This window comes from Lonchura striata, chromosome 17 (assembly GCF_050655825.1).
Source record: "Lonchura striata isolate lonStrDom1 chromosome 17, ASM5065582v1, whole genome shotgun sequence".
Classification (NCBI taxonomy): domain Eukaryota; kingdom Metazoa; phylum Chordata; class Aves; order Passeriformes; family Estrildidae; genus Lonchura; species Lonchura striata.
Genome location: NC_140719.1, coordinates 11,187,234 through 11,201,334, shown reverse-complemented (window position 1 = coordinate 11,201,334; position 14,101 = coordinate 11,187,234).

Here is a 14,101-nt window from a genome sequence, read left to right as displayed (position 1 = left end):
GAGTGAGTGCTTGATTAAATTCTGGTGAGGATTGTTTGATCCTGATGGTCAATCCAACCCACCTGGGGCTGGACTCCCAGAGATGGTCACGAGTTGTGTTAAAGAAAGTATTATGTAGTTTTAGTCTCTTCCTTTCTGTATAGTATATTAATGTATTATAGCATAGTTATAATAAAGAAATCATTCAACCTTCTGAATTAAGTCAAACATCATCATTTCTTCCCATTAAGTTCACCTACATTTACAACAGCACGGCAGACATTGCCTTCTCCAAGGAGAAATTAGGGTCAAGCATAGTTTGAACACCATGAGCAGCCACATGGTCCTTATATATGAAAAGAGCTCCTGCTCTTCAGGCACAGCAATTCAAATAAATCAAAATCAGCACCTGAAATATCCATCAGTTGTAGAGAAAGGAGCCAGGGGGAAGGAGCAGGGTTAGGGCTGACCCAGAGCAGGGGAAGAGATGTGAGAATAGAGCCTGGTGCCTGCTCTTCCTCTGAGAGAGGAGTTTCACACAGACCTGAAACCAGATTGTCAGAGTGGGGAGTTTGCAGAAGTGCTCCAGCACGGGGGGACTCCCATGGGGATGCTGGAGACCAGACTTTCCTGAAGTGCTCACCTGATCTGCTGTGCTTTTTGGAAAGTCTGACACGCAGAGCAGATCGCTCTAGACTGCTGTCTCATATAGGTATGGCTGACTCAGATAAATATATAAATATATGTGTGAGTGGCTCCACACACTTCCCTTTCTTCCTCCTCTCTCCCCCCAAGTTTTGCATGTCTGAAGCTGTTTCAGATAAAAGATACTCAAAAATGAAAACGCATTTGGGATGTCTGGGAACTGAAGAAGGCAGACTCAGAGAAAACCAGACGGGGTTAGAGCCCAAAAATCTCTGTCTCCTGCCAGGAATCTCAACCCACTGCAGACTGCAGGTCGAGGCTCCTTGTGCTTGGCAGCAGCCAGGGTTTTTTCCAAAGTGTATTCCATCAGCAGTAATGGCTCTTTCCTCATAAGCTCTGTTTTCATAGTAAATCTTCAGTCTTACATTGCATTACAGAGTTCAGCTGCCGCTAATCCTTAAAAACAATTCATTTCCAACTGCAAAGTGCAATAAAGAAAGGATAATCACTATTAATATTAGTTATTGTTATTGATTTCAGCTTTAAAGAATTGATTTTCAGTCCTGGCTGCATTTATGAGTCTCTTTGCTGAAGATGCATATACGGAGCCCACCACTATTTTTAGATCCTTGCCCCAGCTCCAGGAGGAAGAGGATGGGGAAGGCAAGGGAGAAGGCACATGAGGAAGATCCTGATGGGTGAGGGAGAGCATCTCCGTGTGGCTTCACTTGCACACATGGAGGAAAACATGGAGATTAAAATGAAAATTATCAGTGCTTTCTTCCAGCGAGGCCCTGCAATACCAGTGAGTCCTCCCAGTCCTTCATGAGCTGTAAATTCAATTTTATTCCCTGCCAGAGAGTCTTGCTTTGCCTGGAGTTCTCCTGCCTGACATTTCTCCCCACTCCGCCCACAGTTTGATTGCTAAATATAACATCAAAATATGAATAAAATGGTTTTAGTGGAGGTGACCCTTTCCTGTGGGGAGCTGGACCCTCTGGGGATGCTCAGCATCCTCCACTGAGCAAATCTGAGTGAGACAAACCAGGCAATGATCCAGGCTGGGATTCCTGGGAGGATAATCTGGCAGGAGCTCAGGAATGGCATGAGGATGGGCAGGTAGGAAATATTTTGCCACTTGTGGTCGAAGCAGATACCCAGGAAGGGATGCTGAGAACAGAGAATAAAGTTTCAGTTCCTTGTTTTTAAGGCAAGAAGGGGGTTGGGTTTTTTGAATCAACATCTTGCTTCAAAAAGTCACTAAAGTTCTGTCTCAAGGGCATAAAAATATTGAGAACCTCAAAAGCAGAAGGAAGGGGGTTGTTTTTTTTAGGCCACCAAAATGTTTCAGTGGGCTTGGACTGAAAAAGTTTCCAACATATTGCTTGGGAAGAAATTTTGGAAATTTTTGGCAATTCCAGTCACCCTGCAGCAAATGCTTCTTTTCCCCAGTTGTTTGGAAATGGCAGTATATATTAAAAAATTCCATATATAGCTCTATTTTCTGTGAGCTTTAAAAGCTCTCCCTCTAGATAGTTTGAATAGAATCTGGTGAGGATGTGGGAATGAAACACGGATAAAAACCCTTAGCCAAGCCTGCAAAATAATTAAATGAGCGTTTAACCAAGATCATTATTTTCCACAGTTTTATTTATATGCAAGATTGGATACAATGGTCTGGAATATTGTTCCACACTATTACTGTGCTATAAATTATTCGAGCAAAGCACAGCAAGGCATCATAATGCAATATATTTTTATAGTGCCATAAAGTAATTACGCACCAGACAACAAAATCCTACAGAAGTGACATATTTTATGCTTAAATTATAATTACATTAAAAGCGTCTCTTCCATTTGATGTTTATGGAGCACACACAACGGCTGTCGGGAGGCCTGGGAACAAAGGGGATCTCTCACAGGAAGCTGGGCTGGGCCAGGGAGGTGCAGCTGGGGAATATTCCTTGGATTTTGGTGTTTTCTGAGTATTTCTGACAATTTTGGCTGTGTCTCAGCAGCCAAGATCATATTAACACGACTGTTCCTTGGGTTAGGCCTACGGATACAGGCCCAGCAAGGAAAAACAATGCAATCTAATGCTGTTCCAAGAATTGGGCTGGGTTTATTCACTTTGTTTCGCCTCCCCTGGACATGAGAGATGAGGGATTACCCAAATTAACATTTTTGCCCCCACAGATCTCAGCTACAAGGGAATACAACAACATCCTCAAGAGTGGCCTCAAACCCTCTTCTTCCAACACCATTTTTCTACAAATCTTGTGATGTTCTGTGGATAAATTCAGTCCAGAAGTGGGAGTAACACCCCAAAAGTTGCACTTAGAGCAATGGGTGGGAAGAACGTGGAAAAAAGAAAGAATTCTTTGGTGGGAAGAGCCTGGAGCCATGGATTTTTCACCTCAGAGAGGTTTCAGCCTGCAGGAAACCTCCCCAGATGCGACCTGGAGATTTTTCCTAGCAGATGGTGCCTGGTTTGGGTTAAAACCAACTAAAAAAATCAGATCAGTGATACAGAGAGGGGTTGTTAATGCAGGCAGGAGGCAGGAGGAGATGAGCCATGAGGCAGAGATGGTTGCATGGTTGTCCTCAAGCCAGGAGCTCCTTCTGGGAGCAGCCCAGAGGGTGGGAAAGGAGCAGCTCTGCAGAGGGGACGTGATGGAGCAAATCCCCACCTCAGGAGGGCTCGGCTCGTGCAAAGCAGTTCTTTGTGGCAGGGGGAAAATGGCTCGAGCCTGCAAGGAAATGGCTTCTGTGGTTGCAACCCAGCTTTTCCTGGAAAGTGCCCAGCTCCCACCTCGCAGCTCTTCCTGCGTGACTCACGCCACGCAGGCTCCCCAGGGTGGGCGTCTGACGCCCTTGAGAGGTGATGGCATCTTCCTAGAAGTGTGACAGAGACCACGACTGGCAAGGCAGCAAGGGGCAGCAGCCAGGGGAGACGATGGAGGGCTGGGCCCCTGCCTCTGCCAGGCCTGCCTTTGCTCCACACCTCTCCAGAAGGTGCTTTGCTGCTGCGTGCCTCAGTTTCCCCATCCGCGTGGGAGCTGTGTGGGAAGGGAAGGAGGCCAGGAGCAGTCGTGAGCCAATAACACTGTGCAAACACTGCCACACTCAGGAGCGGGGTGAAGATACACGGAGTCCCCTTCCAGAAGCACCTAAACCTACAAAATCTGTGCTGTGAGCGAGGCCGGCTAAAGGCTGCACTGGTCTGTCTCTGTCTCTGTACTTCTCACATTAACTAACCAACTAACTAACCAACCAGCTAACCTGTTTATCTGGGTACTCTCTATTTATCTATCCACCCCCTGCGTGTGGAATGGCCCCGCTCTTCCAGAGCTGACACCCTTCAGAACAAATCCATCCTGCAAGAGTTGGTGTTTTGCTAGAGAAAGGTCACTTTGGCTGTTTGTGTGGGAGCTGAGGCCAACTCAATATCCTTCCTGTCCTGACATCCTTTTCCAGGCCAAAGCCCTTTCTGGAAGCACGCAGAGGAAAAGCTCAGAACAATATCTGCCTTTACTTCCCCCTCCTGGGCTATATCCTTCAGTGTCCCACTATCCAGGGGTTCTGCTGCAGGCTGGAAGAAGGAATGGCTCTTAAAGCATGGCTGCTCCCCTGGTTTACCCAACAAACAGCGAGGTCTCCTGGTGTGTGGGAGCAGCCCTTAAATTCAGCGACCCAGAGAGCTCAGAGCAGGGCAGGGATGGTTTGAAAGCCTTTCCTGGCTCCTGTGGTTTCTCTTCCCTTGGAGCTCTGTCGTGACATGCCTGGACAACGTGACAAAACCTGCACAAACTCTGTCAGCCTCACTGTGCTCCCTCCAGCATGGAGCTCTTCCTGAGAGCTCACTCCAACAGAAAGAGCAGCAGAGATGCTGCAGGCTGTGCTGGGAGAGGAGAGGGCAGGGGTTAAATTCAGACCTTGGAGAGCTGAAATATTCCAAACATAAGGCGGATGTGGCACTTCCCATACTGCATGTAAATCAGAGACACATGCTCCCTCCGCTATGGCAGCACATGTGCGCTGTTTATTTGGAGGACCCACATTGCCATTTTTTATTTTTGTTTCCACCCAGTCAGGACTGGAAGAAGTTTGCTCCAGCTCTCCATGGCAAAATAACACAGGACTGAGGGCATGAGAGCTACCTTCAATTTCTTGATCAAAAGAACTCGGTGTTGCCCTTTTGAGATGAGCTCCAGATCTCCCACCAACCTTGGAGCTTTCTCTCCCTCTGAACCCAGCCAGGAGCAACTCAACATCAGGAAACAATTCCAGGGACTGTTCCACATTAGCCACAATCCAATTATTTCCCACTGCCTGGTGATGTGCTCCCACACCCCTTCCCTGGCCTTGGCGATGCCATGGATGGTGTTGGGCAGGTTGGGGTGAGCAGCCCAGGGACAGCCTGGGCAGGGGCAGCACAGGAAGGGACATGGCAAGGTCTGTGCCTCTGGCTGTTTGCACAAGCCCAGGTTTGTCCCTGTGCTGGCAGCAGCATCCTGGGGGTGAAGTCCAGTGCTACGCTGTCAGTGCGCAAAGGACACGGGCACTGTGGAGACCTTTAAGCAGCCAGAAGATCAAAAGGAACAAATGTCCACCAAGGACGGAATTACAAAGCCAGGGTGAGAAAGGATTTCACGTGCTGGGCATGGGCAGTGCCCTGAGAAACTCCCCAGTGCAGCAGTGCTCAGGGCTGGCTGCAAGGCTGCTCCAACTTCCCTCTTGGGTGTCTCTGCTGGGTATTTTGCAAGCAGAAACTCTTTTCTGGCTCACACCAGCTCTGGCTTCAAGCCAGGACCTGTGGCTGTGGTCAAGGCAGGGCTGAGGCACCACCACCAAGCCCAGCTTGCTGTGCATCAGCCCCCACACAGCCCTGACTGCTCAGCGTGACTTTCGAGGCTTCCCACCCACCACAAGCTCTTCATCTCCTCCTCCATGACACCCTGGCTCCTTTTGTGCCCAATTTCAATTTATTTCTTGCTTGAATGTGCTCCTTTGCTCAGCACTCAGCCCAGGCCGGGCCAGGCTCCCCGCAGGGATCACAACACGGATTGCAGCGATCTGCAAACGGGATTTGGGGTCCTGGGAAGGTCCTCCCTGCCATCCCTCCTGTCCTCTTCACTCTGAGCTCTGCACTGGTGCAGCAGTTCCTGCAGGGTGATTGCTCTGCTCGGCTGGTTGGAGTCGCTTACCCTCGGAACCCCCGGCGCCACGGCAGCACCGCAGGCGGGCAGCAACCCCTCAGGAGCACAGCATCTGCTGGATGCCCCCTGCAAGGGTGTATTTCTGTGTATTTCTGTCTGGCAGCTCCTGTAAAACTGGAGCAGAGAGCGAGGGCTGGCCCAGCTCTGCTGCGAGTGGCCTCGTGTCACCCAGGAGAGGCTGGGCCCCCGCTGTCCCCATCAGCCAGATGTGACTTGTCCAGTGATGCGTGGGCTTGAGCTTTCTTGGTTTTCCTTCCTTCCCAGTGCCCCCAGCTGATGGCAGGGACTGGAGGAGGCAGCTGAGATGCCAGGGATGAAAGCTGCTGTCCCCTGGCACGCAAATCCTGTGTCCCCAGTGATAAATTCACCCTGACCACCCTGTCCCCTGTGACACCAGGAGCTGCCGGCTTGCCAGAGCTCTCGGTGGTTTTGGTACCCAGCCATGGTTCCTTCCTCCTCTGGTGGAAGGAGAAAGGCACAGAAGACAGAAAATGAACCTGGATCCAACATCTGGTCCCCTCCAGTCCCAAAGGGGCGGAGGAACTGGTGTAACTGGGAGGCTCACACTAGGCAGGTACAGGCAGCAAAAGCCACTCTGGAGAGAATGTAGAAAGGCTCTTTGCAGCTTGGTTTTCCCTGCTGTATTCAGACTGAGGTGCTGATCTCTGATAAGAAAGGACCCACCTGGAGCAGCCCCCACTGCATTTTTTGGCTCTGTGATGCCCATACCCACCCCGCAGCCAAAGCTCCCAGACACATCAGGAGTTTGGAGCTGCTGGGGCTTGCCCAGCTGGAGGAGATGTTTGTGAACCCACTTACACCACCACAGTGCGGGGAAAACAGCCAAGGGGGGCTGGGGGAGTCAAAACATCCAAAACACAAACAGAGCTAGGAGGGAGGGAGGGAGGGGTCCTTGCTTTTCATGCCCAGGTGAGGCAAGGCAAGGCAGGGAGGAGGAATGTTTTCCTCTGGATCCACCAGGCCCTGATCCCCTGGGGGGGACTGGCCTCACCCCTGAGAGCGCTCCCTCACCCTGATCCCCCTTGCAAGGCAGCAGCTTTGGGGAGAGGAGAGCAGAGCTCCTCTCTGTGCAGCCTCCTCCATCCCAGGGAGCTCTGGAAACTTCCCTGCCCAGCCAGGAGCGGTACCACAAAACCTGGCAAGGGCACAGGCGATGCATCCCTGCCACTCCACACAAATCAGCTTTTATCTCCTGGCTAAGTGGGCAAGAGGTGCCTCTTCCCAGGCTGATGAGAGCCGGGAGTGTGAGGCTTGGGACGGGCAGTGCCCACAGTGGCTCTTTGGAATGGGGCTGAGGAAGGCTGGGCAAGCAGAACAGGTTTGCTTCACAACGACCAAAATCCTCCCAGGAGCAATAAGCAGGGGATCTGAGGGAAAGAAAACCCCCAGCTCCCTGTAATTTGGATTTGAGGACAGGCTGACCCGTGAGGACACAGGTAACGGGGTGAGAAGCGTTCCTGGGGATGCTGCTGGAGCTGGAACTGCAAAAATTCTGCACGGCCAGGCAGCTCCCTATGGAAACAAGACGTGGGGAAGGACGAACTTCAGCTCAATTTGGAGCTGGAAAAGATCACACTCCCTTAGATGGCTTGGAAGCATATTGATCTGACTGTCGTGGTCCCAGGCTGCTGTGCTGTGTCAAAACAAGACATTTTGATCAGATTGAAGCAAAGGAAATGTTGAATTTTTCCCTTCAGGGAAAGAATTCCCAGGACTGTGAATTTCATCGTGGCTTGAGATTTCCCTGCTTCAGCATTTCCCATGGGACAGAGAGGTTTTATTCTTTTTTCCAAGCTCTTGTCCTCAAGACCTTCTCCTGAAATTCTGGACTTAGTCTTCCCAGCGGGTCAGGTTTATTCATAACTGAGGAGGCCAGAAGGCCTTTTAAGCAGTACTGTAATTATAACTGAAATGTCCAGAGACTCCAGAGAGAGCAGAGGCTGAAGATGAGCACAGAATGCCTCAAGACCCTTGAGGAAATGAGGAGATCTGGGTTTGGACAGCCATGGATATGACATGAAAGCCCTCATTAGTGTTATTTTTCATTATGTTCATGGCCAAAATACCAAGACAGAGCTCCCACAGGGAGACTGTACAGGAGCATCACAACAAACGGTGGTGAATGGAGAAACACCTCCCACCTGCTGCTGTCAGAGGCTTTTTCTCCTCTAAATGCAGCAACACAGACTCAGAGACTGAGCCCAGGCACTGCAGCTTGGCAGCTTTAGCCCACAGACACATCCTGAGTCACGGGATGGGTTTCTATTCCTGTTTTCCGTGCCTTTGCAGGCCAGTTTGGTGCAAGATTGTGTCCTCCTCGCTCACAGAGTCTGTGTTGAGGCCCTTCTCCCCTGCCATCTCCATCTCCTGCTGTGCAGATTTCCACCTGCACCTCCCTGCACGGAGCAGGGGCACCTGCACAGCCACATCCAAGGCTGGCTCAGGTCAGTGCCAGCCTGCAGGAACACGCTCCAAAGCGTGGCATCTCTTCATGGGAACCCAGAGCAGACAATTTCCAGAGCACACCCTCCTGCTTTCGGCATCAGTTCCCAAATTTCGGTCTTTCAACCACCCACATCTGTGAAACACATCCCTAAGTCCCCTTCCCACCTGCTGTACCTGAGACTGACATGACCTCAGGACTAAAGCAGTGGGTTGGGATTCTGCTTGCTGTTAATGCCAGCCCAGAAATGGGATCAGCTTTCAGATCCACCACCGGTTCCCAAGAATTTTGTGGCCTCTTCAATTCAATGTTCAGACCTACAACCCAAAATGCAGGGTTGAGCTAAGTGGTCATGAAAGGCTAAGAGATATTTGGACACGAGTAAGACCCCACCCCAGCAATGCCAAGAACCAGCTGCACTCTGAAACCTGCTAAACCTTCTTGTCTGCCACGACCATTCCAGGTGACCTTTTGCAGCTCATTTTCCCCTCCCACAAAAAGTCTGCATCAATGCTTAAGTCTTTGCAAAGTGCTTGGAGCTCTACAAACTGCCCAGTGCTGGTGCAAAGGCTCATGTCAAAAGCAGGGCTTGGGCTCTGCTTTGGCCCCAAAACTGCAGCTGAATGTTTGGATTTTGATTTGGCCACACATGCAACAATCAGTTAAAGTTTAAGCGATGTCCAGAAGTCCCGTTGGCTCCTGTCAGGTCAAAGGACACATCTGAAGTGAGGTGTGGGGTCAAATCAGGTTTTCCAGTGGAGTCTAATTGAGTTAAGCATTCAGCCCCCAGGATATGCCTCAATCCCTTTTTCAAAAATGAGACATAAAGATGAGGTTACTTCACCTGAATAAAGACTTGGAGGGTTTTATGCCCAGCTTGTCTTTCCCAAAACATCGTGTTTTCCTTCAAAGGGAGCCATTCAGGAAATGAATGACTCCAAACCTCCACAAATGTTAAAGCCATGTAAAAAGGGTCAGTGCCCAGCAGTGCCACCCCATCCCTGACAATGATGGAACAGCTCCTGGTGCCACGGTGACATCAGAGGCTCCTCGTGATTTTGCAGAGCTTTTGAGAACTCCAGTTCTCTTCTGCTTAAACAATCCTCACCTTAAAATTGAGGCTGTGGAGAATTCACTGCAAATCCCTTTGCATTTCCTTAGCGCTGAGGAAACGAGTGAGATCAACTCCAAACTTGCAGCGAGCTTGCCCTGCCAGAAATATTTGTGCTTGGACCAGCAAAGCCAACTCTCCCAGGCTGGCTTGGGAAAGCAGACACTTTTTTAGTTCCAGAGGGAAAATGCTGCCAGCATTTAAACCAGCAGTGCTGCTGCTGAGCACAAAATCAGCCAGGCTGTGATGGGGAGACAGAAGGGAAGGAAGCAGAGCGTGGACTCGGTGCAGAAACCACCGTGCTGAGAAACCCAGCTGTGACACAGAGCTGGGGCGTGCCTGTGGTGAAACCAGATTAAATCAGGAAATTGGGATTATTATTGCTGCCATCCTTCACCCATTTGTGCTAGGGAGCTTCTAAAATCCTACTGGTGCCATTTCTGGGCACTGCCTGACCCTGCCCCTGGTCTGACAGCCCTGATCCATGGGGTGACCATGGATATTGCCCTGGGAGGATGACTCAGGCTCACTGAGGATAAACTTGAATTACTTTGAGAGCTGATCATGTTTTTTCATGGGGTCCATAGCTGAGATTGCTCCCACATCACACCCTCATTCTCCCAGCCTTTTCCCCACTCTCCTCAGCACTTCCAGAAGAAGCAGCAGGATGAAAGCAGATGTTGGCAGTCCTCAAGGTTTCTCTTTCTGAGCCAGGCAAAAGTGACTTTTGTTTTCCATGCTGCTCTAGCAGAATGTTCTGACTGAGTGCACGACTGGGTATGGATTTATGGGGAATTTACCCAATGAGATGGAAGCTGTAGAGTCATATATATACATATATATATACATAAATTCTGTTTCAAATCAGTATCCCAGGACTGTTCTCCATAAAACCAAGAATTTACACAAGCAAAAAAGAATTAACTACAGTGTGTTCCCCACAAATAGAAAGTTTCACAGAGTTTGGGTTTTGTGGGCGTACATTTCAAAATCTGCCCACAAATGTTTTCTGTCTTAAACACCTCAAAAAACTTCCCAGCAAAAAGTGACAGAATGTATCTCTCTGCAGTCAAAAATGAGATTGCATCATATACAGACACAGTCGGGCTGGTTTTCAGCTGATCCAAACTGCATCACTGCTTGAACAAAGCTGTAAGAGACCCAGAGCAAGTTTCATGGTCAGGAGGTCCATGGGGGTTAGAATAAGATGATCTTTTAGGTCTCTTTCAGCCCAAATAATTTTGTTCTTTATTATGAATCCATGCCAGAGGGGCTGGAGTTCCCTGGAAGGCCATGTTGATGCCACTTTGAACATTTTCATGTACTCCAGGGAAAATTCTTCGAGGTCCTCAAATGTTAAAATATGAGTTGGGAAAATATTCCGAATTCCTTTGCAATAGTGGGGGAAAAAAATTTCGAGTTAAATCTGGAGTGCTTTCCTACATTTAAAATAAGAGCTTTAAACTGCATTTTATTTTAAGGCATGTTTCAATTTTATATTTATTTACGTTATATGGTGACATGAGAGGCAAGAGTGGTTCCTGCAGCTGGAGGATGATGAAGTTTATAGGATTTGTGCTGGACTGGGATTTGGGACCAGTGCAGCAGCAGCCTCCCAGTGCTTCCATGCCCAGCTCATATGAAGGGAAAGCTCCCACTGGCTCCAGCCGATTGTAATTCAATTGTGTAAAAAATAAAAAAAAATTAGCTCCAGGTGGCAATTTGGCATCTGGCTCCATTTCCCCCTGCAGTGAGGGATTGCAGGCACAGCTGACGAGGGGCTAATTTTGCACACAGTGGGCCTGATGCTGGGCTCCTGCAAAGCCCAGGGAGCACGGTGGAGTGGGCAGCAGCTCCTTCCAGCCCAGGGGAGAAGCCCCAGGAGTCTGTCCTTCCACTGCTGGTTGCGACAGCAGCTCGAAGCTGTGAGTTTTGGGCTGCAGCCTGGGGTTGCAGTTTGCATCCGCAGCCTTTTTAAACATTCTCGTGCCGTGTTATCGCTCTGGAATTCCAGAGCGCTGAGTCCCGGCCTCAAGCAGCCAGAGGAATTTGCTCCCCAAGCATTAATGCCTTCTCCTTCCCCAGAAGGATCCCCTGGGATGGCTCCTGTTGTGCAATGAGGGTGGGCTGGTGTCCTGCCAAGCCCCAAATCCAGGGTTTGGCCTTGGTCATCTCATCCAGCTCTGGCATGTGAGCGGGGTGGTGGGACCATCGTGGTCTGTGGTGGGACTGGGACAAGCCCAGGGTGAAGGACTGGGAATTGCTGAAGGACAGAAGCCTCCTCCACCCCTTCCACTCCAGGGGTAGCCAGGTTTGCATCAACCCATCCCAAGGCAGGGTTTGGAGCTGCTCTGGGGGACATGCCCCACATCCTGGATCCTCACTGCTAGTACTCCCTCTATTCTGAGGACAGCTCAGGAGGTTTCTCCACTCAGCTGCAGGATCCCTCACTGCAGCAGAATTCCTGCCTGGACCGAGCTCACAAAGAATAATTTGGAGTCATACGCACGCAAGAGCAGCAATAGTTTAAAAAACAGGGGAAGAGATAGAAAAGCTTCTGGATGAAAACCAGGCAAATTCCTTGAGTTTGGAGGAGGCTCGTCCACATCTGCTTCCTGCAGGGGTTCCTGTCACTGCTGCTGTTAGTGCAGAAAGGCCATGGGAGGAATGGGGCTGGCGAATCCTCCCGGGCCAGCTCTGAAGGGATGGTTAGAACCCATCTTTTGCAAGCTTTTGCAGAGCCTTTTTGATGACAGGAGCGTTGTGCTGACAAAACAGCCCCGATTTCCCTGCTCTAACCCCCTCGTTATCAGCCCTTCATTGCAGCAGTGTTGGCTGACACTGCGGCGAGGATTATTAAGTTGTTGACAGAGAGCTCATCCACTCCGAGCAGTTATCGTGGCAGGGAGCATCCAGCACGCAGGCAGCTCCTGACAGGCTCTCTCATCAGCCAGATGTTGTGTGTGGGGGAGCCTCCTCCAGCCTCACACCCTGTTTTCCCCCTCTTATTGTATATAAATGAGTCTCTCAGCAGCGTTATGGTTGATTAGCCCCGCAGAGAAATTAATGGGGACGTGGTCGTAAAGAGTCCTGGAAATGGTTCTTAGCTGTCCCTCCAGGTGAGTCCATCTCTGTAAGGAGGTAGGAAAGAGATATTTTTGGGAGAATGCTGCTGTGATTGCTCCAGGGAGGAGAATGGGACCTTCATGGATGGGGAAAACCAGACCAAGGCCAGAACTCCACCTTGCCAAGAGCTCCATTGCTTTACTGATTTTGGTATAAGGCTCCTGACTGCACCAAGTGGCTAAAAGCCATGCCAAAAGCCAGGATTAGAAAGCCAAAGCACTGTTCAGTGCTTTATTCCTGAGCTCGATAAATGTATCCCCTCCTGGAAATGCTGCTCAATGTTAACAGGGTTAGTGGGCTTGCTCATCCATCCGGGCAACCTCTCAGAGCAGGGTAGGAAGGAAGGATAGGAAAAAAGGAGGATGGAGGCTGGTGAAATGTCCTTAATCCTGCTCCTCTGCCCACTGGGACACGGCACTCCCTCCCTGCTGCTCTGCCATCCTGACAGCTCCAGAATCACAAGGAAGCAGCAAGAGCAGCCCAAACCCACGGTGCAGCGCTGCAAAACTCAAGGTTTCACTTTGATCTCTGCCTGGAAGATGAAAAGTCTTAATCAAGGCTGAGAGCACGTTAAACAGCAGACTCTCAAATAATTGGGCACTCCGGCCTCCTTAGGTAAGTGCAAGAAGAGGGGATTATTGTGGCTTGGGTAGTCAAACATGTCCAGGCTTTGTCCTGGCTGGAATAGGGTACAGGCAGAGGGAGCAGGGCAGTGCAGGCTGAGCACAGGGACTGCCAGACAATCCAGTGCTCTCTCTGCTCCCAGGATCATGCTGTTCCCTGCTCTCCCCCTGAGCTGGCTTCATTAAAGCTGGCTGGGGCAGGGCTGCCAGGTTTGGCCAGCACTTGCCTTGCCAGCCCCAGGAGCAGCTGCTTTTCCAGAGGGGATTTGTCTTCCCGGAGAGTCCAAATATTTTAGTTCATTTCCCTCAAAAAAGCCTCTGCCTGCGAGGCTGAAGGAGACTTTAAAAAGATTTTAAACTTGTCATTGCAAGTGGGATGGGCTCCACGAAAGAATTGTTTTCCCAATGCTCTTAGGATGATGTGCAGGGAAAAAGGGACAACCACGGCATCCAGATGAACCAGACAGCAAAAAGCTGCAGAAAGCAGGAGGGATGGAGAGGAGAGGGATGGACTTGCTCCTGTGGGCTCAGTGCTTGACGAGAGAACAGCAGAGCCAACATAGTAGGAGGTATCCTGTACTTCCAGCTCAGACGATGCCACTGGATGCTGGAGCAGGTCCCAAATGTGCTCATTTCTCCTTGCAGGTTTGTATCACATTGGCTCCCAGCACTTCACAACCAACTCCATGAGCAACAACAATACCTGAGAGTGAGCAGGGAGGTTTGTGCCATGGAAAAAGTGCTTTGCCCCTGATTGGAAAACATAATTAGGAATTAGAGAGGAAAGAGCATCCCATCAAGTATATATGCAGGTTCTTTTCCAGCCCATCAGGTTTGCAGAGAGCGAGGGAGCAGCTTCTGGAGCAGCACAGAGGAGAGGGGCATGGACAGACCAGAGGCTCGTCTTTAAGAATGGAAAGGACATGAGACAAAA